This window comes from Macaca fascicularis, chromosome 4, assembly GCF_037993035.2.
Source record: "Macaca fascicularis isolate 582-1 chromosome 4, T2T-MFA8v1.1".
Classification (NCBI taxonomy): Eukaryota; Metazoa; Chordata; class Mammalia; order Primates; family Cercopithecidae; genus Macaca; species Macaca fascicularis.
In genome coordinates this window covers 15,474,454-15,499,725 of record NC_088378.1, presented here as the reverse complement: position 1 = coordinate 15,499,725, position 25,272 = coordinate 15,474,454, and the positions used below count along the sequence as shown (strand labels likewise).

The 25,272-nt window shown below is 38.3% G+C and overlaps 1 protein-coding gene and 1 pseudogene across 17 annotated transcripts in view; one reads left to right on the top strand and one right to left on the bottom strand.

Annotated features, from left to right (window-relative positions):
- Window positions 1-23,210, bottom strand: part of LOC102122879 (bromodomain-containing protein 7-like) — a 59,869-nt pseudogene extending 36,659 nt beyond the window's left edge.
- The window catches only part of REV3L (REV3 like, DNA directed polymerase zeta catalytic subunit), a 189,342-nt gene that overhangs the window by 37,201 nt on the left and 126,869 nt on the right, over window positions 1-25,272 (top strand). The gene's annotated exons all lie outside the window — the stretch shown is intronic.

The following is a 25,272-nucleotide window of genomic DNA, read 5'->3' as shown; positions in this document are numbered from 1 at the left end:
CATCTCTGTCTTGCAGTATAACTTTTTGCACCAACCCTATCCCCAGCTCTTTAAAGTTAGAGGTCATACTTAATTCATTTTGAAATCCACATTACTTTTATAAAGCCTTGTACACACTTAGGTGTTCAGTAAAAGCGTATGGTGAATTGTTGGTATACCGTCCTAATCATTTAGAATAACCAGACAGAAAATATTTTAAAAATGGTTTTCTTTGTAAGGTTTTAAGAGTAACTTTAATACTCCAATTCCTAAATATATTTAATAATTTTAATTTTCTTTATTTTATCTGTTTTTTTAAAAAATTGCAACTTATATTTTAGATTCAGGGGTACGTATACAGGTTTGTTACATGGGTATATTGCTTGATGCTGAGGCTTGGGACATGACTGACCCCCATTACCCAGGTAGTGAGCATAGCACCCAGTGGTTACTTAATCCTTGCCCCACTCCCTACCTTTCCTTTCTAGTAGTTCCCACCTGCATTCTTGTTAACACTTTTTCTTCAGAGAGAAGTATATTCTCATTGAGTTTTTAAATCCAGCTCAAAAGTTTCTGTTTCTCTTTCCCTTCCAAGGCAGTTTGCCACATGCCAAGAGCTTCCTATATTTCTCTCCTGCTGCCATCTTATTATCTGCAGTTGATTCTTGAAAATGATGAGGTAATCGGTTGCTTGACTGCCTAGGTTAGTTCACTGGGTTAATCATTGCCCTCCATAAATCTCCTTTGCTTTGGCCACTATACTTCTGGGGAAGAAGTAGTATGAACAGTATTCAGTTCTCTTTGCCTGTTGAGGAAAATATACCTTAAACATTAACTGCTGTGTGAAATTTTTCTAATGACAAAAAGGAAAAATTAGATGATATTATAGCCCTGGCATTTTTTTCCTTTCAAATAAGTCTAATTTTATTGTACTGGAGTAGAGAAAGCCTACACCAAGCAACTAACCTTACCTAGTTAGGCATTTTATCTTGGCTGTATCAAAAAGTTTTGTTTTGAGTGAAGGAAGTTTGTAGGAATTTTCAGAACCTAAAACCTAAAGGTTGGTTATCATTTGATATATTATCAGTTGTTCTACTTTCCTTTTCTTCATCATATTCTTTGACCATTTTTCTTTTGGGTTGCTATCTTTCTTACTGATTTGTAGGAGTTCTTTATATATTCTGGATACTGATCATTTGTGGTTAACTGTGTTGGAAACATCTCTTTCAGGTGTTTGTCTTTTAATTTCTGGTATTCGTGTCCATTTTAATTTAAGGTCATAGCTTTTTCTTTTGTAGTTTAAGCCTTTTATGCCTATTTTTAAAAATCTCCTCTAGACAGAGACTTTAAAAATGTTTTGTGTATACTTGGATTTGAATCTATCTGGATTGATTTCTTGGGCAGTATGATTTTGGGAATCTAACCCTACCTTTTTTCCCAGCTTGATAACCAGTTGGTCTAGCACTATGCGATGGGCAGTCGATTCCTTTTCCGCTGATCTATAGTTTTATGAACCTATGTTTTTATCCAATACTTCCTAATCTGCCAGTAGATGTTTGAAGGCCTGTCTACATGATACACTTCCATCAGTTACCATTGCTATACACACTTTGTTAATTCTCTGTTGTTTGCCCATATTTTATAGAGGGAATGGAACATGGACAATAATGGTACTCTGTTTTCTGTTTGGTTTGGAATATTTAAAATCAGTTCTCTGTGACCTCAGAGCTTTGGGAAATAGAATTAACTCCTTTTTATAAAACAATTAAGAATTTCTGGCCTACACCATTAAGGTCATGTATCAGACTGAAGGATAGAGTCTCTTCTAAATTCCTTCATGAAATGAATAAGTGAACAGCCTTTGGCTGAATGTTAAGCTGTATATGGACAGGTTAAGACCCTGTGAGGCCAGACAATTTTCAGTGAAAGGATAACTACTGAAAAACCATAAATTAAGCAACTACCAAAGTTTGCAGACATCTGCAAAATATGAACATTTTGTCTATTCAGAGTATTGAAACCTTCTTGAATACACCAGGCATTCAGTAGAAACTCCAGAAAGGCCACATCTTATGAGTAGGGCTAATATAGTCCTAGCATAAAGGCTTTACTGGACCTGCACTAACAAAATTTAAAAACAAGGCTGAAAACAGTCAGATTGATCTGCAAGTAAATTAGTTGCCTGCTGGGACAAAACTTTCTTGAAAAGAAGACCATAAAATCCACATATAAGCAGGTGTCTACACTGCTTACCATCTATTTAAAAATTACTAGATATGGTCAGGCGTGGTGGCTCACGCCTGTAATCCCAGCACTTTGGGAGGCCGAGGCGGGTGGATCACAAGGTCAGGAGTTGGAGACCAGCCTGGCCAATATGGTGAAACCTCGTCTCTACTAAAAATCCAAAAATTAGCTGGGCAAGGTGGCGGCGCCTGTAGTCCCAGCTTCTCAGGAGGCTGAGGCAGGAGAATGGCGGGAACCCAGGAAGTGGAGGTTGCAGTGAGCCGCTGCACTCCAGCCTGGGTGACAGAGAGACTCTGTCTTAAAAACAAAAACAAAAACAAACTAGATATATAAAGAAGTAGGCAAGTGTAATCTATAAAAAGGAGAAAGTCTTGTGAATAAAAACAGATCCAGAAATGCAATATATGATCAAATTCAAGGAAAAGGACTTTAAGATAGGTATTATAAGTGTGTTTAGTAATTTTAATGAAAACACAATATAACAAAACCTGTAAATAACAACACAGCCAGCCTGGGCGACAAAGTGAAATCCTGTCCCGGAAACAAAAAACACCACCACATACCCTAAACAAGACACACACACACACGGACACCATGGCACATCATAATTGAATTGTTGAAAATTAATAAAAATCTTTAAAGCAGCCAAGAAAAATCCCTCAAACCATATACAGAGAAACTATCATAAGAATTACTGATGACTTCATTCTTAGCAAACTATCACAAGAACAGAAAACCAAACACCGCATGTTCTCACTCATAGGTGGGAACTGAACAATGAGATCACTTGGACTTGGGAAGGGGAACATCACACACCGGGGCCTATCATGGGGAGGGGGGAGCGGGGAGGGACTGCACTGGGAGTTATACCTGATGTAAATGACGAGTTGATGGGTGCTGATGAGTTGATGGGTGCAGCACGCCAACATGGCACAAGTATACATATGTAACAAACCTGCACGTTATGCACATGTACCCTACAACTTAAAGTATAACAAACAAACAAAAAAAGAGTTACTGATGACTTACTACAAATAAAGCATGCCATTTCTGAAAGAAAACCCTATAATTCTATATTCAATTAAAATATGCTTCAAAACTTAAGGCAAATTAAAACATTTTTAAAAGCTGCAAAAATTCATTATTAGCAGATTTGAACTATGAGAAATGTTAAGGATGCTCTTCAGGCAAAAGGAAGGATACTATATGGAAACTCAGATCTGCACGAAGAAATGAAGATCACCAGAAATGGTAAATATGTAGGCAAATTTAAAAATCTTATTTTTTTCTTAATTTCCTTGATAGTTATTTAAAGCAAAAATAATGTCAATGTATTATGTGGCTTATAACATGTAGAAGTAAACTTTATGGGAGCAAAAACCACAAAAGATGAGGGAAAAATGGAAGCATATTGTAAATCCTACAACAACTACTTAAAGACAACCGATAAGGTAGAATTGAATCTAAAATTTTATCAGGCCAAAAGAGAGCAGGTTAGGGAAAAAAGTGAGCAATGAATAAGCAGGAAAAATAGAAAACAAAATGGCAAGACATAACCTCAAACCTTATTACTTAAATAATTGGATTAGTTTTACGTGGACTTATTATTCTAACTTAAAATGCAAAGCACTACTATAAGCAGCTCATAAGAATCATACTTAATATATAGACAGTTTAAAAGTAAAACAATGGAGAAATGTACTCTGCAAGGAAAAGTCACTAGGAACACTGGAGTATCTAAAGATCAGGCAAAGTAGACTTCATGGTAAGAGGTATTATCAGAATTAAAGAGGAATATTTAAAAATAAGAAGTTCAAGTTTTCAAAAAGACAAAAAGTTCAAAAAACTTGATGGAATACTGACATCAAGGGAGAGACAAAGGGGAGAACAAAAGAGAGACAAAGATAAAGCCAGTGTTACAGTTGGAGACTTCAACACTCCTCTTTCAGCATTTGATAAAACAAGTAGGTAGAAAATCAGTAAGTATATGAAACACTTGAACAACACTGTCTCAACGAACTCAGTCTAATTGACATTTTTAGAACCCCACACCTACCTATTAACTTCAGAATACACATTGTTTACAAGGTCACATGTAACATTCGCCAAGGGAAACCACCAGAGCCTTAACCAACTCAGGGAAAGGGAAGTATCTAACTCCAGCCTCCTTTTTTCTTCCTGTTTCACCTAAGTGGGGGGAAAAGCTGAAAAGCACTTGTGACAGTCACACCCCAGGGGCACAGGCCCCCTTAAAGACTGAAACGTAATCATAGGGCTATAGAACACTATCTTCTCCCCATATCGCACATCAGCAGGCTCTTCCCCTCCCCTCATGTCGACAGGCTCCTGTATAATAACAGAAGATTTACCACTGAAAGAACTGCAAAGCTTAGACTCACACTATGTAAAGAGTTTATAGGGAAACCCAAAGACAGTATGAGACAAAAACAAGGACAGTAGAGAAAATATTAGCCTCTAACACCTATAACTACAGCAGATAGTAAACATGACAGTCTTAACTCCTAGCTAGGTATGGCACAGATTTTAGAATTGTCAGATTGATAATTTAATTATGAGTAATAGGGTAAGTAAGGTCTGTAATAAAAAATGTAGACAACATACAAGAACAGATGAGTGGCTGGACATAGTGGCTCGCACCTATAATCTCAGCACTTTGGGAAGCAAGGTGGGAGAATCACTTGAGCCCAGGGGTTCAAGACCAGCCTGGGCAACATAGTGAAACCTCATCTCTACAAGAAATAAAATTAGCTGGGTATGGTGGTATATGCCCTTGTAGTCCCAGCCATTTGGGAGGCTGAGGTGGGAGAACTGCCTGAGCCCATGAGGTCAAGACTGCAGTGAGCCAAGATCGCGCCACTGCACTCCAGCCTGAGTGACAGAGCGAGACCCTGTCTCAAAAACAATGACAACATCACCACCAATAACAAAAAGAACAGATGGATAATGGAGGCATAGGGATTGTAATTGTAAGAAAAGGAAATACTAGAAATAAAATCTATAACAGAAATGAAGAATACCTTTGATTGTCTCTTCAGAAGAACAAAATAAATATTTGAAGTAATAATGATTGAGAATTTTCCAAAAGTAAACACCTACGCATATCATATTCAAACTGTAAGAAACCAAAGATAAAGAGAAAATTTTAAAAGAAACCAGAGGTGAAAAAACCCACCTTACTTATATGTGAAGAAAGCAAAAATTACATCGGACTTCTGTTCACAACCCATGCAAGCAAGAAGAGAGAAGGAGTGAAATGTTTAAAGTGTTGAAAGAAAAACACCACCAACCTCGAATTCTGTGTGCAGTGAAATTATCCTTCAAAATGAAGGGGAAATAAAATACTTTCTCAGACGAATAAACATTGAGGGAATCTGTTGCCAGTAAGAAATGTTACTTGCCTTATAAGAAATGTTAGAAGTTCTCCAGAGAAAATGAAAATGATACAGGTGAGAAACTTGAATCTACATAAAGAAAGGAAGAGTATTAGAGAAGGCATAAGTAAAGGTAAAATCTTTTATTTTCCTGTTCTTAATTGATAGGTAACTGTTCAAAATAATAATAGCAGCAATGCATTCAGTTATAGCTTAGGGATAAGTGAAATTAAAGGTAGCAATTTTACAAGGGATAGGAGGGCTGGTGCAAAAGTAATCACGATTTTGGACCAGGAATTTTAAATCATTGTAACTAGGCTCAGACACATCTTTATTAATCAAAATAGGAACCATTATAATCAACACATTTTTGCCAACAAGAAATAAGTTTATTTCTGTAGCATAAAAATCTGTGCTTTGGGGCTTGGCGTGGTGGCTCACGCCTGTAATCCCAGCACTTTGGGAGGCCAAGGTGGGTGGATCACCTGAGGTCAGGAGTTCGAGACCAGCCTGACCAACATGGACAAACCCCATCTCTACTAAAAATACAAAATTAGCCGAGCGTGGTAGTGCGTGCCTGTAATCCCAGCTACTCGGAGGGAGTCTGAGGTAGGAAAATCACTTTAACCCCAGAGGCAGTGGTTGCAGTGAGCCGAGATTGTGCCATTGTACTCCAGCCTGGGCAACGAGTGAAACTCTGTCTCAAAAAAAAGTGCTTCAGGATTCAGTGAACTCTTGGAAAGCATTTTCTGCATCCTGTGGGTTGTGGAAGCATTTTCTCAGCAAAAAGTTGTCCAGATGCTTGAAGAAATTGTAGTCCGCTGGCAAGAGGTCAGATGAATATGGTGGCTGAAGCAAAACTTCATAGCCCAATTTCTTCAACTTTTGAAGCGCTGGTTGTGCGGTCGGGCATTGTCTTGGAGAAGAATTGGGCCCTTTCTGTTTTCAGTGCATCTCATCGATTTGCTGAGCATACTTTTCAGATGTATTGGTTTTTGCCTGGATTCAGAAAGCTGTAGTGGGTCAAACGGGCAGCAGACCACCAAACAGTGACCATGACCTTTTTTTGGTGCAAATTTGGCTTTAGGAAGTGCTTTGGAGCTGCTCCTTGGTCCAGCCACTGAGCTGGTCGTCACTGGTTGTCATATAAAATCCATTTTCTGTGACATATTACAATCCAATCGAGAAATGGTTTGTTGTTATTGTGTAGAATAAGAGAAGACGATACTTCAAAACAATTTTTTTTTTATTTTCTTGCAGCTCATGAGGCACCCACTTATTTAGCTTTTTCACTTTTCCAATGTGCTTCAAATGTTGAACAACCATAGAATGCTCTACATTGAGTTCTTTGACAACTTTTCATGTAGTTGTAAGAGGATCAGCTGTGATGATTGCTCTCAATTGGTTGTTGTCTACTTCTGATGGCCGGCCACCAGGCTCCTTATCTTCAAGATTCTTGTTCCCCTTGCACAACTTCTTGAACCATCACTGCACTGTACATTTGTTAGCAGTTCCTGGGCCAAATGCATTGTTGATGTTGTGAGTTGTCTCTGCTACTTTACAACCCGTTTTGAACTCATAAGAAAATCGCTCAAATTTGCTTTTTGTCTAACATCATTTCCATAGCCTAAAATAAACATAAAATGAACAGCAAGTAATAAGTCATTAGCAAAAAAACATACTGTGAGAAATGCCCATTAAAAGGATGTATAACCTAATCACATTAAGAATGTATTCCAATCAAATGGCAAATTCCAACAATGCAAAAACCACAGTTACATTTGCACCAATCTAATATAAGCTACCTTTGGGGCAGTACAGTATTATTTGAAAGTAGATTTAGAATAGTTGCAAATGTATACTTCAGACTCCAGGGTAACCACTAAAAAATTGACTTTTTTTTTCTTTTAATACATTAAAGATGTTGCTCCACTGACTTCTGGTTTACATTGTTTTTGACAAGTTTAGTTAATATGTTTTTGCCCAAAGCTTTGGTCTTCGGATTTTTATGATTTATCATTTTGCCTTATTCAGGACCCCGTGAGACCAACTGTATGCTTAGTAGAACTCACTTGCCATATCAATACTCTAAGTAATTAAACATAGTCCTAAGAAAACCTTTCTTTAATTCATGTATGAAAGTTATAGGATATCGAGTTGGGATACGGGATTTTGAGGGATGTGAGGATCCTGTGCAAATATTAAATTGTTTTATTGTCATTTAGTTTTATTGTCTGAGAAGACTTTCTTACATTAACAGTTCTTTCTTAATCTTTAGTTTCTTTGTTTATTTTTTGGTAATGATCACTTTACCTCTCTTTTTTTTTTTTTTTAAATCTTAATATGATTCAGGGTTTAAAGCCAGGTGCACTGGTGCACACTTACAGTCCCAGCCTGGGCAACACAGCAAGATTCTGTCTAAAAAAATAATTAAAATAAAAATACTATATTTAGTGCATCATGAAATAAAAGATATGTAAGTGGTTTTAGTGGCAAATGATTATATTTCTGTATATTCATAATTCCTGTGATATAAATTGAATAATTTATTTTAATGAGTGCATTTTCTCTAACGGTATATTTAAAATTAGGTCTTCTCATTAGCATCTGCTAAAGAAAACAGCGAGTATAGATAGGTTTAAAAGATTATATAACAGGCGGGGTGAGGTGGCTCATACCTGTAATCCCAGCACTTTGAGGCAGGGCAGCTACTTAGGAGGCTGAGGCAGGAGGATCACTTGAGCCCAGGAGTTTGAGACCAGCCTAAGCATGTAGCGAGACCCTGTCTCTACAAAAAATAAAACTAAAAGTAAAAAAATTAGGCAGGTATCACATACCTAAAGAAGCTGAGGCAGGAAGATCACTAGAGCCCAGGTTGTCAGACCTGCAGTGAGCTGTGATCCTGCCATTATGCTCCATCCTGAGTGATAGAGGACAACCTTGTCTCAAAAAAATTATGTAACTTTATTGAGATGTAGTTCACATACTACACATTTTACCTATTTAAAGTATACAATTCAGTGATCTTTATTCACAGAGTTGTGCAACCATAAGTACAATCAATTTTAGAACACTGTCACCCTAAAAAGAAACACTATATCAAATAGCAGTCACTACTCATTTCCCACCAATTCCCTAAGCCCCAGCAACCATTAATCTCCTTCTGTCTCTATAAATTTGCCTATTTTGGACATTTCATATAAATGGAGTCATATAATATGTGATTTTTTTGTGTCTGGCTTCTTTAACTTAGCATAATATTTTAAAATTTTCTCTATATTTATAATATAAGATTAAAATATTTTAATTAAAAATTGTATAGTAGGCCGGGCGCGGTGGCTCAAGCCTGTAATCCCAGCACTTTGGGAGGCCGAGACGGGCGGATCACAAGGTCAGGAGATCGAGACCATCCTGGCTAACACGGCGAAACCCCGTCTCTACTAAAAACACACAAAAAAATTAGCCGGGCGAGGTGGCAGCGCCTGTGGTCCCAGCTACTCGGGAGGCTGAGGCAGGAGAATGGCGGGAACCCGGGAGGCGGAGCTTGCAGTGAGCTGAGATCTGGCCACTGCACTCCAGCCTGGGTGACAGAGCAAGACTCCGTCTCAAAAAAAAAAAAAAAAAAAAAAAATTGTATAGTAAAAAATTTTAATACTAAAATATTAATAAAATACTAAAAAATTAATAAAAATTTTAGTATACAATTTTTAATTGAAATATTTTAAATATAGTATAGCATTTATCAGCACTTCATTCCTTTTTGTGGCTGAATAATATTCTATTCTTTGGATATGCTGTATTGTATTTATCCATTCATCAACTGGTGGACATCTGAGTTGTTTTCACCTTTTGACCATTATGAATACTGCTATGAATATTGATGTACAAGCATTTGTGTGGACATGTATTTTTATTTCTCTTAGACATATACCTAGAAGTAGAATTGCTGGTCATATAACTCTATTTTTTAAACTTTTTGAGGAACTACCAGACTCTTCTATAAAGCACCTACACCATTTAACATTCCTAGAAGTAGTGTATGAAATTTCCAGTTTCTCTACAACACTAGTTATTGTCTGACTTTTTAATTATAGCCGTCCTAGTGAGCGTGTTGTTCCGATTTGCATTTTGCTGATGGCTGTTGATGTTGAGAATCTTTTAATGTGCTTATTTGCCATTTGATATATCCTTGGGAAAATGTTTATTCACATCCTTTGCCCATTTAAAATATTTAATATTTTTTATTGAGACATAGTAGATATACATATGTTTGGGGTACATGTGATAATACATTTATATAATTTGTAAAGATCAAATCAGTGTAATTGGGATATTCATCTCACCTTAAATATTTGTCTTTATGCTAGAAATATTTTATTTATGCTCTTCTAGGTCTTTTGAAATATACAACATAATATTATTGTAAGCTATAGTCACCCTGCTGATCTACCAAACACTAGGTCTTGTTTCTTCTGTTGAACTCTATATTTGTACCCCTTAATCAACCTCTCTTCATCCCTCCACCCCCACCCTTCTCAGCTTCTGGTAACTACCAGTCTACTCTCCATCTGCATGAGATCCACTTTTTTAGCTGCCGCATATGAATGAGAACATGTGATAATGTCTTTCTGTACTTGGCTTTTTTCACTTAACATATAATGACTTCCAGTTTCACTCATGTTGCTGCAAATGACAGGATTTCATTTTTTTATATGGCTGGATAATATTCCATTATGTATATATACCATATTTTCTTTGTCCATTCATCCACTGATGGGCACTTATATTGATTCTAATAATTTTGGTTATTGTGAATATAGTGCTTCAATAAACATGGGAGTACAGAAATATCTTCAATATATTGATTTTCTTTTAGGTTTATATTCAAAAATGGAATTGTTGGATTTATGATAGTTCTGTTTTTAGTTTTTTGAGGAACCTCCACAGTTTTCCATAGTCACTGTACTAATTTACATTCCCAACAGTGGTATACGAGGATTCTCCTTTATCCACATCCTCACCAGCATCCATTATTTATTGTCTTTTTGATAAAAACCATTCTAACTGCGGTAAGATGATATCTCATTATGATTTTTATTTGTATTTCTCTGATGATTAGTGATGTTGAGCATCTTTTCATGTGTCTGTTGGCCATAATGTCTTCTTTTGAGAAATATCTATTCAGACCTTTTGCCTATTTAAAAATCAGATTGTTTTGTTGTTACTGAGTTGTTTGAGCTCCTTATATATTCTGGTTGTTAATCCCTTGTTAGATGAATGGTGTGTGAATATTTTCTTCCATTTTATGAGTTGTCTTTATCACTTCATTGATTGTTTCCTTTGCTCTACAGAAGCTTGATGTGATCCTTTTGTCTATTTTTGGCTTTGTTGCCTGTGCTTTTGAGGTCTTACCCAAAAAAATTCTTTGCACAGACCAATGTCCTTGAGCATTTCCCCAATGTTTTCTTCTGGTAGTTTCATAGTTTCTGGTGTTAAAGTCTTTAATCCATTTTGACTTTTGTATATGGTGAGAGATAAGGTTCAATTTTTAGTTTCATTCATCTGCATGTGGTTATTCAGTTTTCCCAGCACCATTTGTTAGAGACTGGTTTTTTTTCCCCATTGTATGTTTTTGATGCCTTTGTTGAAAATGAGTTAGCTGTTAATGTCTGGATTTATATGTAGGTTCTCTGTTCTGTTTCATTGGTCTGTATGTCTGTTTTTATGCCAATAGCACACTGATTTGGTTTCTATAGCTTTGTAGTATATTCTGAAGTTAGGTAGTGTGATGCCTCCAGCTTTCTTTTTGCTCAAGATTGATTTGGTTTTTCAGGGTCTTTTATGGTTCCGTATATATTTTAGGATTGTTTTTTCTATTTCTGTGAAGAATGTCGTTTATACGTTGATAGGGATTCCATTGACTTTGTAAATTGCTTTGGGTAGAATTGTTTTGTTCTGTTTTGTTTTGAGACAGGGTCTTGCTGTGTCTTACAAGCTGGAGTACAGTGGTGCAATTACAGTTCACTGCAGCCTTGACTTCTGGTCTCAGGCAATCCTTCCACCTCTCAGCCTCCCCAATAGCTGTGACTACAGGCGTGTGCTAACATGTCCAGCCAATTTTTGTATTTTTTGTAGAGACAGAGTTTCACCATGTTGCCCAGGCTTATCTTGAACTCCTGGGCTCAAGCGATCCTTCCGTCTCAGCCTCCCAAAGTGCTGGGATACAGGTGTGAGTTACCTTATCAGTCAGAATTGTTACTTTAACAATATTGGTTCTTCTAATCTATGAACATGGAATATCTTTTCATTTTTCTGTGTCCTCTTTAATTTCTTTCATCAGTGTTTTATCATTTTTCTAGCAAGATATTTTACCTGTTTGGTTAGATTGATTCTTAGATATTTTCTATTCTTTGTAGTTATTGTAAGTGGGGTTGCCTTCTTGTTTTTTTTTTTTTTCCAAGATTGTTTGCTGTTAGCATATATAAATGTTACTGATTTTTGTATGTTGATTTTGTATCCTACAACTTTACTGAATTCATTAATCTTTTTTTGTTTTGTTTTGTTTTGTTTTTTTGAGACAGAATCTTGCTCTATCGCCCAGGCTAGAGTGCAGTGGCACGATCTTGGCTCACTGCAAGCTCTGCTTCCCGGGTTCACACCATTTTCCTGCCTCAGCCTCCTGAGTAGCTGGGACTACAGGCGCCCACCACCATGCCCAGCTAATTGGTTTTTTTTTTTTTTTTTTTTTTTTTTGTATTTTTAGTAGAGATGGGGTTTCACCGTGTTAGCTAGGATGGTCTCGATCTCCTGACCTCGTGATCCGCCTGCCTCGGCCTCCCAAAGTGCTGGAATTACAGACGTGAGCCACTGTGCCCGGCCCATTAATCATTTTTAACAGTTTTTTTGGTTGAGTTCCTGAGGCTTTTCTAAGTATAAGACCATGTCATCTGCAAGCAAGGCTAATTTGACTTCTTCCTTTCCAATTTGGATGCTCTTTATTTCTCTCTCTTGCCTCATTGCTCTGGACAGGACTTCCAGTATTTACGTTGAATAAAAGTAGTGAAAGTGGGCATCCTGGTCTTGCTCCAGATCTTAGAGGAAAGGCTTTTAATATTTCCCCATTGAGTACAGTGTTAGCTGTGGGTTTGTAATATATATTCTTTATTATTTCGAGGGATGTTCCTTTGTTGCGGGTTTTTTCATGAAGTGATGTTGAATTTTATTTAATGCTTTTCCAGTATCTGTTGAAAAAGTAATAGGCTTTTTTGTTCATGATTCTGTTAATATGATATATCATGTTCACTGATTTGCTTATGTTGAACAATCTGCATCCCTGGGATGAATTCCACTTGATCATGGTGAATGATCTTTCTAATGTGATGTTGAATTTGGTTTGCTAGAATTTTGTTGAGGATTTTTGCATCTGTGTTCATCAGGGATGTTGGCCTATAGTCTTCTTTTTTGGTTGTGTCCTTGTCTGGTTTTGGTATCAGGGTAATGCTCATCTCATAGAATGAGTTTTAAAGTATTCCTTCTGCTTCAATTTTGTTTGCAGAGTTTGAGTAGAATTGGTATTAGTTCTTTATATGTTTGACGGAATTTAGGAATGAAGCCATTAGGTCCTGGACTCTTCTTTGATGGGAGACTATTATGGCTTCAGTCTCCTTACTCATTATTGGTGTATTAAGGTTTCTCTTTCTTCTTGGTTCAATCTTGGTAGGCTGTGTCCAGGAAAGTATCCATTTATTCTAGGTTTTCCAGTTTGTTGGTGTATAGTTCTTCATAATAGTCTGTCACGTATTATCTTCTTCATAATAGTCTCTTTGCATTTCTATGGTCTCAGCTGTTTTATCTCCTCTTTTGTTTCTGGTTTTATTTGTTTGGATCTTCCCTCTTATTTCTAGCCTAGCTAAAGGTTTGTTAATTTTGTTTATCTTTTTTTAAAAAAACCAACCTTTCATCAACCTTTTGTTGATGTTCTGTATTGGTTTTTAGTCTCTATTTCATTTATTTCTGATTTGATCTGTACTATTTATTTCCTTCCACTAATTTTGGGTTTGTTTTGTTCTTTTTGTAGTTCTTTCAGATATATCATTAGGTTGTTTATTTGAAGTCTTTCTACTTTTTGACATAGGTATTTATTGTTATTAACTTCCTTCTTAGTATGACTTTTGCTGTATCCCATAGGTTTGGGTATGTTGTGTTTTCATTTCCATTTGTTTCAAGAAATTTTTAAATTTCCTTCTTAATTTCTTTATTGACCCATTTGTCATCCAGGAGCATGTTGTTTAATTTTCATGTGTTGGTGTATTTTTCAAGCTTCCTTTTGTTACTGATTTCTAGTTTTATTCCATTGCGGCCAGATAAGATACTTGGTATGATTTCTACTTTTTTGAATTTGCTGAGACTTGTTTTTTGTCTCAGATATGATCTGTTTCGGAGAATGTTCCATGTGCTGATGAAAAGAACGTGTTTTCTGCAGCATGGGTAAAATGTTCCATAAATGTTGATTAGGCCTGTTTGTGTACTGTATAGCTTAACTCCAGTGTTTCTTTGTTGATTTTTTGTCTGGATGCTCTGTTCATTACTGAAAATGGGGTGTTGAAGTCCCCTACTATTACTGTATTGCAGTCTGTCTCTCCTTTTAAATGTATTAATATTTGCTTTATGCACTCAGATGCTCTGGTGTTGCATGCATAGAATTTATAATTGTTATATCCTCTTGCTGAATTGACCCTTTTATCACTACATAGTGACCCTCTTTCTTTTTACAGTCTCGATAGTCTATTTTATCTGATACAAATATAGCTACTCCTGCTTTTTGGTTTCCAGTTGCATGGAAGATCTTTTCCCACCCTTTCACTTTCAGTCTGTGTGTGGCTTTATAGGTGAGGAAAGTTTCTTATAGGCAGCATATAGTTTAACTCTTGCTTCATCTGTTTAGACACTTAATTCATTCTGCCTTGTAATTAGGGAATTGAGTCCATTTGCATTCAGTGTTATTGTTGCCAAGTAAACTTACTACTGTCATTTCATTGCTTGTTTTCTGTTGTTTTAGAACTCCTTTCTTCCTTTTTTCTTTTCTTACTGTTTTCCTTTGTGGTTAGGAGATTTTCTCTGGTAGTATGTTTTAATTCATTGCTTTTTAGTTTTAGTGAATCTATTATAGGTTTTTGCATTGTGGTAACCATGAGACTTATAAAAACATCTTAGATTACAAAACAAAGAATAGAAATTTTTTTTAAAAAACCCTCTTTTTTTTTTTTCCCCGCCTCAGGTCCAGCTTTATTAACTAATACAAGTCCAACCTCTGGAACATTCAAATTCACTGTTGCAAAGTTTAATTAAAAACACAATTTACAAATATTTAGTATATTCTAAAAAGCATTTCTAAGTTAAGAATGAAAAAGTGTGTACACAATATATAATCAAATACCAGGTGGCCTCAACTTCCACCAGGCCACGTTCGTCTTTTTTAAGTTCTTCAGTATCTTCTGTCAAATCCACAAAGTTGTTTGCCATGACGGGGGAAGGAATGGAAATCCCCATTGCTTTTCAAACTCCATACGTGCTTACGATATCACCTGTGGAGTTACTTGCTGTGCAAGTTCTGTAAGATGATTGGTCACTTGTTCAGTGAGATGCATTTCTCTGTATGAGGGACCCAAGAGACAGATCATGTTGGGAGGGGGTCTGGTATTGAAACATTCATTCTGGGCTTCCTGGAGCTAGCTCCCTGAGCAGTCTGGTGGTCTCATCAAGTTTCTTCTGGAATATTTCAGCTTCTTCAGAGTCAAAAACTTCAACTGGAATGCCAAAGTTTGTTACTGCTTTCAGCGCTATGAGCCTGTCTTGAGTATTGGAGTCCAAACACCCTGGTGGCTCTACTTCTTTAATCCCCATTTCTTCTGCTGTGTCAAGTGTCCTAGTATGGCCTTCCACCTATAGGCAATGACATCTACATCTCTTGCAGGGTCCTGGAATGCCCTCCTTTTGTTAAAAACATCCAGTAAACTACCTGCTATGACATACGGATAATCTTGGCATGTGGCCAAAAACTCATGGATGCTGAAATCGCTTGGAAGATCAGGGTCTTCCCCATAGGTTGAATAGATTAAATTAGAATCATCCTTGCTGATACTTGCATACGTGGAGTCATAATGTGGTGCATAAGAACTGTAGGACCCATAATTCAAATACAACACTGGAGTGACTTTGTTCCTTTTATCCTCTTTGAACCTCTGCAGAGTATTCACTCCATACTGAAGTCTTCCAGTTGTCATTCTCAGTCTCACAGAGCAGTAAGCCTGGCTCTCCTACAGTGGGATCCACAGGATGGAGAAGTCCCAACATCGCTGTTCTGTCTGGTTTTCTTCTTTCAAATTCGCACTGACTTCACAAGCCACCTGGTCAGCTTTCCTCCAGATTCCTTCACGATGCAGTCAAGCTGCTCCTACTCTCTGTCTAAATTATTGCTTTTAAACTTATCTTCAAGCATATCTTTGTCTTTCTTTTTATTTTCTTTGCTGGGACTCTTGAAAGCGTGTATTTCGGCATCTCCAGAGTCCTCTCTTGGCTAGCAGCCTCTGTCCTCTCCACTCTGCGAGGTGTCTGTTATTTCTGCTTTCGAGTTTTCTGCAAGTCAGCCATGAAGTCTATGCTCTGCTTCAGGCTCTGAATTCTTTCCTGGCTAAGAATTTTCATCCCTGAGTGCAACAGCTTCTTTGCAGCTTTATAATAAGTGGTCTCTGGCTTATTGTAAATCATGGCATTAGTACACATTAGTTTGAAGTTATCATTTAGTTCTTCTATAGACTGGTAGTCATTGTTCTTTTTTTTATTATTATTATACTTTAAGTTCTAGGATACATGTGCATAATGTGCAGGTTTGTTACATATGTATACTTGTGCCATGTTGGTGTGCTGCACCCATCAACTTGTCAGCACCCATCAACTTGTGCTTTACATCAGGTATAACTCCCAATGCAATCGCTCCCCCCTCGCCCCCCATAATAGGCCCCAGTGTGTGATGTTCCCCTTCCCAAGTCCAAGTGATCTCATTGTACATTTGCCACCTATGAGTGAGAACATGCGGTGTTTGGTTTTCTGTTCTTGTGATAGTTTGCTGAGAATGATGGTTTCCAGCTGCATCCATGTCCCTACAAAGGATACTAACTCATCCTTTTTTATGGCTGCGTAGTATTCCATGGTGTATATGTGCCACATTTTCTTAATCCAGTCTGTCACTGATGGACATTTGGGTTGATTCCAAGTCTTTGCTATTGTGAAGAGTGCCGCAATGAACATACGTGTGCATGTGTCTTTATAGCAGCATGATTTATAATCCTTTGGATACATACCCAGTAATGGGATGGCTGGGTCATATGGTACTTCTAGTTCTAGATCCTTGAGGAATCGCCATACTGTTTTCCATAATGGTTGAACTAGTTTACAATCCCACTAACAGTGTAAAAGTGTTCCTATTTCTCCACAACCTCTCCAGCACCTGTTGTTTCCTGACTTTTTAATGATTGCCATTCTAACTGGTGTGAGATGGTATCTCATTGTGGTTTTGATTTGCATTTCTCTGATGGCCAGTGATGACGAGCATTTTTTCATGTGTCTATTGGCTGTATTGCATGTCTTCTTTTGAGAAATGTCTGTTCATATCCCTTGCCCACTTTTTGATGGGTTTGTTTGTTTTTTTCTTGTAAATTTGTTTGAGTTCTTTGTAGGTTCTGGATATTAGCCCTTTGTCAGATGAGTAGATTGCAAAAATTTTCTCCCATTCTGTAGGTTGCCTGTTCACTCTGATGGTAGTTTCTTTTGCTGTGCAGAAGCTCGTTAGTTTAATTAGATCCCATTTGTCGATTTTGGCTTTTGTTGCCTTTGCTTTTGGTGTTTTAGACATGAAGTCCTTGCCCATGCCTATGTCCTGAGTGGTATTGCCTAGGTTCTTCTAGGGTTTTTATGGTATTAGGTCTAACATTTAAGTCTCTAATCCATCTTGAATTAATTTTCGTATAAGGAGTAAGGAAAGGATCCAGTTTCAGCTTTCTACTTATGGCTAGCCAATTTTCCCAGCACCATTTATTAAATAGGGACTCCTTTCCCCATTTCTTGTTTCTCTCAGGTTTGTCAAAGATCAGATGGCTGTCGATGTGTGGTATTATTTCTGAGGACTCTGTTCTGTTCCATCGGTCTATATCTCTGTTTTGGTACCAGTACCATGCTGTTTTGGTTACTGTAGCCTTGTAGTATAGTTTGAAGTCAGGTAGCATGATGCCTCCAGTTTTGTTCTTTTGACTTAGGATTGTCTTGGCAATGCTGGCTCCTTTTTGGTTCCATATGAACTTTAAAGCAGTTTTTTCCAATTCTGTGAAGAAACTCATTGGTAGCTTGATGGGGATGGCATTGAATCTATAAATTACCTTGGGCAGTATGGCCATTTTCATGATATTGATTCTTCTTGTCCATGAGCATGATATGTTCTTCCATTTGTTTGTGTCTTCTTTTATTTCACTGAGCAGTGGTTTGTAGTTCTCCTTGAAGAGGTCCTTTACATCCCTTGTAAGTTGGATTCCTAGGTATTTTATTCTCTTTGAAGCAATTGTGAATGGAAGTTCATTCATGATTTGGCTCTCTGTCTGTTACTGGTGTATAAGAATGCTTGTGATTTTTGTACATTAATTTTGTATCCTGAGACTTTGCTGAAGTTTCTTATCAGCTTAAGGAGATTTTGGGCTGAGATGATGGGGTTTTCTAAATATACAATCAGGGACAATTTGACTTCTGCAAAGGGACAATTTGCAAACAGGGACAATTTGACTTCTTCTTTTCCTAACTGAATACCCTTGATTTCTTTCTCTTGCCTGATTGCCCTAGCCAGAACTTCCAACACTATGTTGAATAGAAGTGGTGAGAGAGGGCATCCCTGTCTTGTGCCAGTTTTCAAAGGGAATGCTTCCAGTTTTTGCCCATTCAGTATGATATTGGCTGTGGGTTTGTCATAAATAGCTCTTATTATTTTGAGATGCGTTCCATCAATACCTAGTTTATTGAGAGTTTTTAGCATGAAGGGCTGTTGAATTTTGTCAAAGACCTTTTCTGCATCTATTGAGATAATCCTGTGGTTTTTGTCTATGGTTCTGTTTATATGCTGGATTACGTTTATTGATTTGTGTGTGTTGAACCAGCCTTGCATCCCAGGGATGAAGCCCACTTGATCATGGTGGATAAGCTTTTTGATGTGCTGCTGGATTTGGTTTGCCAGTATTTTATTGAGGATTTTTGCATCAATGTTCATCAGGGATATTGGTCTAAAATTCTCTTTTTTTGTTGTGTCTCTGCTAGGCTTTAGTATCAGGATGATGTTGGCCTCATAAAATGAGTTAGGGAGGATTCCCTCTTTTTCTGTTGATTGGAATAGTTTCAGAGGGAATGGTACCAGCTCCTCCTTGTACCTCTGGTAGAATTCAGCTGTGTATCCTTCTGGTCCTGGACTCTTTTTTTGGTTGGTAGGCTATTAATTATTGCCTCAATTTCACAGCCTGCTATTGGTCTATTCAGGGATTCAACTTCTTCCTGGTTTAGTCTTGGGAGAGTGTAAGTGTCCAGGAAATTATCCATTTCTTCTAGATTTTCTAGTTTATTTGCGTAGAGAACTGTTTATAGTATTCTCTGATGGTAGTTTGTATTTCTGTGGGGTCAGTGGTGATATCCCCTTTATCATTTTTTATTGCGTCTATTTGAGTCTTCTCTCTTTTCTTCTTTATTAGTCTTGCTAGCGGTCTATCAATTTTGTTGATCTTTTCAAAAAACCAACTCCTGGATTCATTGATTTTTTGGAGGGTTTTTTGTGTCTCTATCTCCTTCAGTTCTGCTCTGATCTTAGTTATTTCTTGCCTTCTGCTAGCTTTTGAATGTGTTTGCTCTTGCTTCTCTAGTTCTTTTAATTATGATGTTAGAGTGTCAATTTTAGATCTTTCCAGCTTTCTCTTGTGGGCATTTAGTGCTATAAATTTCCCTCTACACACTGCTTTAAATGTGTCCCAGAGATTCTGGTATGTTGTATCTTTGTTCTCATTGGTTTCAAAGAACATCTTTATTTGTGCCTTCATTTCGTTATGTGCCCAGTAGTCATTCAGGAGCAGGTTGTTCAGTTTCCATGTAGTTGAGCGGTTTTGATTGAGTTTCTTAGTCCTGAGTTCTAGTTTGACTGCACTGTGGTCTGAGAGACAGTTTGTTATAATTTCTGTTCTTGTACATTTGCTGAGGAGTGCTTTACTTCCAGTTATGTGGTCAATTTTGGAATAAGTGCAATGTGGTGCTGAGAAGAATGTATAGTCTGTGGATTTGGGATGGAGAGTTCTGTAGATGTCTATTAGGTCCGCTTGGTGCACAGATGAGTTCAATTCCTGGATATCCTTGTTAACTTTCTGTCTCGATCTGTCTGATGTTGACAGTGGGGTGTTGAAGTCTCCCATTATTATTGTATGGGAGTCTAAGTCTCTTTGTAAGTCTCTAAGGACTTGCTTTATGAATCTGGGTGCTCCTGTATTGGGTGCATATATATTTATAATAGTTAGCTTTTCCGGTTGAATTGATCCCTTTACCATTACGTAATGGCCTTCTTTGTCTCTTTTGATCTTTGATGGTTTAAAGTATGTTTTATCAGAGACTAGGATTGCAACCCCTCCTGTTTTTTGTTCTCCATTTGCTTGGTAGATCTTCCTCCATCCCTTTATTTTGAGCCTATGTGTGTCTCTGCACGTGAGATGGGTCTCCTGAATACAGCAAACTGATGGGTCTTGACTCTTTATCCAGTTTGCCAGTCTGTGTCTTTTAATTGGACCGTTTAGTTCATTTACATTTAAGGTTAATATTGTTATGTGTGAATTGATCCTGTCATTATGATATTAACTGGTTATTTTGCTCGTTAGTTGATGCAGTTTCTTCCTAGCATCGATGGTCTTTACATTTTGGAACGTTTTTGCAATGGCTGGTACCGGTTGTTCCTTTCCATGTTTAGTGCTTCCTTCAGGGTCTCTTGTAAGGCAGGCCTGGTGGTGACAAAATCTCTAAGCATTTGCTTATCTGTAAAGGATTTTATTTCTCCTTCACTTATGAAACTTAGTTTGGCTGGATATGAAATTCTGGGTTGAACAATTCTTTTCTTTAAGAATGTTGAATATTGGCCCCCACTCTCTTCTGACTTGGAGAGTTTCTGCTGAGAGATCTGCTGTTAGTCTGATGGGCTTCCCTTTGTGGGTAACCCGACCTTTCTCTCTGGCTGCCCTTAACAGTTTTTCCTTCATTTCAACTTCAGTGAATCTGACAATTATGTGTCTTGGAGTTGTTCTTCTCGAGGAGTATCTTTGTGGCGTTCTCTGTATTTCCTGAATTTGAATGTTGGCCTGCCTTACTAGGTTGGGGAAGTTCTCCTGGATGATATCCTGAAGAGTGTTTTCCAAATTGGTTCCATTTTCTCCCTTACTTTCAGGCACCCTAATCAGACATAGATTTGGTCTTTTCACATAATCCCATACTTCTTGAAGGCTTTGTTGATTTCTTTTTCCTCTTTTTTCTTTAGACTTCTCTTCTCGCTTCATTTTATTCATTTGATCCTCAATCACTGATACTCTTTCTTCCAGTTGCTCAAGTCGGTTACTGAAGCTTGTGCATTTGTCATGTATTTCTTGTGTCATGGTTTTTATCTCTGTCAGTTTGTTTATGGCCTTCTCTGCATTGATTATTCTAGTTATCCATTCTTCCATTCTTTTTTCAAGATTTTTAGTTTCTTTGCGCTGGGTATGTAATTCCTTCTTTGGCTCTGAGAAGTTTGATGGACTGAAGCCTTCTTCTCTCAGCCCGTCAAAGTCATTCTCCGTCCAGCTTTGATCCGTTGCTGGCAATGAGCTGTGTTCCTGTGGAGGGGGAGATGCGCTCTTATTTTTTGAATTTCCAGCTTTTCTGCCCTGATTTTTCCCCATCTTTGTGGTTTTATCTGCCTTTGTTCTTTGATGATGGTGATGTACTGATGGAGTTTTGGTGTGAGTGTCCTTCCTGTTTGTTAGTTTTCCTTCTAACAGTCAGGACCCTCAGCTGTAGGTCTGTTGGAGATTGCTTGAGGTCCACTCCAGACCCTGTTTGCGTGGGTGTCAGTAGCAGAGGTTCTAGAAGATAGAATATTGCTGAACAGCGAGTGTACCTGTCTGATTCATGCTTTGGAGTCTTCGTCTCAGGGGTGTACTCCGCCGTGTGAGGTGTGGGGTGTCGGTCTGCCTCTAGTTGGGGATGTCTCCCAGTTAGGCTACTCAGGGGTCGGGGACCCACTTGAGCAGCAGGCAGTCTGTCCGTTCTCAGATCTCAACCTCCGTGTTGGGAGATCCACTGCTCTCTTCAAAGCTGTCAGACAGGATCATTTGCGTCTGCAGAGGTTTCTGCTGCTTTTTTTGTTGTTGTTTAGCTGTGCCCTGTCCCCAGAGGTGGAGTCTACAGAGACAGGCAGGCTTCCTTGAGCTGCTGTGGGCTCCACCCAGTTCGAGCTTCCCAGTGGCTTTGTTTACCTACTTAAGCCTCAGCAATGGCGGGCGCCCCTCCTTCAGCCTCGCTGCTGCCTTGCCGTTAGATCGCAGACTGCTGTGCTAGCAAGGAGGGATGCTCCCTGGGCGTGGGACCCTCCCGGCCAGGTGTGGGATATAATCTCCTAGTGTGCCGTTTGCTAAGACCCTTGGTAAAGCACAGTATTGGGGTGGGAGTTACCCGATTTTCCAGGTGTTGTGTGTCTCAGTCCCCCTGGCTAGGAAAAGGGATTCCCTTCCCCCTTGCGCTTCCCAGGTGAGGCGATGCCTCGCCCTGCTTCAGCTCTCACTGGTCGGACTGCAGCAGCTGACCAGCACCGATTGTCCGGCACTCCCTCGTGAGATGAACCCGGTGCCTCAGTTGAAAATGCAGAAATCACCCGTCTTCTGTGTCGCTGGCGCTGGGAGCTGGAGACTGGAACTGTTCCTATTCGGCCATCTTGCTTCTATTCCGTAGTCATTGTTCTTGATCTTTTCTTTCTTTCATTTAAAATCCATTGGGCATTTAATGATCATGAAGTAATGAGGAGCAGTAAAATCGGTCACAGGAAATGAAAAGTAAGCACTTGGATCTTTTCTCTGCAATTGTCTTTCCAGTTGATTCAAAGCTTCTTGAAGGGGTGTCTGTTCTTTTTTGGCTAAAGTGCTTGTGAGAGGCTTCTCATGGGGCACGTCTAATCTCACAGAGGCGTGACACTGGAGGTCTTTTTCCGCCTCGTTCTCCACCCGGTCTTGATCTCGCTTCTTTTTATCTTCCTTAACTCTTATATTTTCTCGTCTTTTCTTCCCCTGGAAGCTGCTTCTCTCCTTTCTTTCTCTTTTTCTGCTTTCTGTCCTTGTGTTTGTCATGATCGTTTTTGTCTTCGAAGAGGCTGGAGTCGTGCCCTGAGCTGCTTGTGGAGAGTTCGGTGGCTTCATTCCCTCCTACTTTGAGGACCAGCTTCAAGGGCTTCTCTACATACTCCTCATAGAGGTGTTTGTCCGACTTGTGCTGCTTGTGCTTCTTGCCCATGTCCGACGGAGCCCCAGTGCCTGCCAGCCGCACCAGGCCCAGGCCCGCCACTTCCGGTCCCGGCCCAGGGTGGAGCAGGGCCTGGGAAGCCCCGCTCGAGAAGCTGAGAAACCCTCTTTACTATAACTCCACCACCCTCCCCTACATTTTGACACTATGTTGTGTTAATTTTTATATTTTTTAATTGCCTCTCTCTCAAGGTTGCTGTAAGTATTATTGTCTTTAGTAGATTTGTCTTTTGGACTTCATACCAACCAGAGTTACAAATGGATTGCACACCACAAATTACAGTAATAGAGTATTCTGGTTTGTTTGTGTGCTTAATTTTACCAGTGGTTTTTATAGCTTTACAAGCTCTCTTTTTGTAAGTTAGTGTTTTTTTCTGTCTGTTGGAAGAACTCCCATAAGCATTTTTTGTAAGATGGTTCTGGTAGTGGTGAATTCTCTTAGCTTAAGTTTGTCTGGGAAAGACTATATATATATTTGGCTGGGCACAATGGCTCACACCTATAATCCCAGCACTTTGGGAGGCACAGATGGGAGGATTGCTTGAGCCCAGGAGTTCAAAACCAGCCTGGTCAACATAGCGTGATCCCATCACTACAAAAGAAGTTTTAAAAAATGAAAAGACAAAACAAAAACCGTCTTTTTTATATTTGAAAGATAGTATTGCTCAATACTTTATTCTTAGATGGCATTTTTTTAAAGCATGTTGAAGACGGCATTCCATTCTCCTGGCCTTTATAGTATCTGTTAAGATGTCTGTTGCCAGAAAAGTTAGAGCACTTGTATACATCATTTACTTATTTTCTCTTGCTGCTTTCTTTGTCCTTGACCTTTGAGTGTTTGATTATTATATAACTTGTGAGTAGTCTTATTTGCGTCAGATCTATTTGGTGTTGTCTCACCTTTATTCCTGTACCTGGATATTTATCTTTTTCTCAAATTTTGGGATTTTTTTCTGTTATTTCTTGAAATAAGCTTTTTACCCCTTGCCCTTACTTAACAAGAGCACTTGCTCTTAAATACCAATAAATTTCTTTGATTTTGTCTTTAGAGGTAATTTTCTGTGTATTAAAGGCAACCTTCATTCCTTTTCATTGTTTTTTTCTTTTTTTCTCCTCATGTATTTTCAAATAGCCTGTCTTTGAGCTCACTGACTTTTTTTTGTTTCATATATCCTGTGATTGAGAGACTCTAATGAATTTTTTAGTTCACCAAATATATTTCTCAGTTTCAATTTCTGTTTGTTTTCTTTGTATTATTTCACTCTCCTTGTTAAATTTCTCTAGTAAATTTCTGTATTACTTTTCTGTGTTGTCTTGTAGGTTATTGAGTTTCCATCGTGCTGTTGAGAGCATCTAATGAATTTTTCTGTTCACCAAATGTGTTTCTCAGTTTTGATTTCTGTTTGATTTTTTTTTGTATTATTTCGATCTCCTTGCTTAATTTCTCTAATAAATTTCTTAATTACTCTTCTGCGTTGTCTTGTAGGTTATTGAATTTCCTTATACCTGGTATTTTGAATTCTTGGTCAGAAAGCTCATGTCACCATCTTGTTAGGGTCAGTCACCGGTTCCTTGCTTTGTCTGTTTGCAGTCATGGTTCCCTGTTTTCGGTTGTTTGTTGTGGATATACATCTGTGTCTTTACATTCAAGGATTAGTTATTCATTCTAGTCTTCTCTGTCTGGCGTGTTTTGGTTTTTATTGAATATGCTTGCTTAGAGATTCTTTGAAGTTTACCTGTTAATTTTCTTTTTTTTTTATTCTTAAATCTGCTAGGTTGCTGCCTCCTTTTCAGCACTAGGTAGTGCCTTAAGCCCAAGTTTGCATACATTCTAGTAAACAATCAGAATGCTGCCCATCCTGAATGAGGGAGGTCCCAAAGGGGATATCCTGGTAGTGTGTGAAGGCTGGGTAGAGATTCATGTCCAGTGAACCTGTGAAACGAACCTCTTACAGTGTGGTACTGCTGAACACCCACTCCAACCTGGCATCTCTTTTGGCTGAGTTACAAAGCAGAGTTTCCAGGACTAGGGATGGTAGTCCCACCTCCCACCT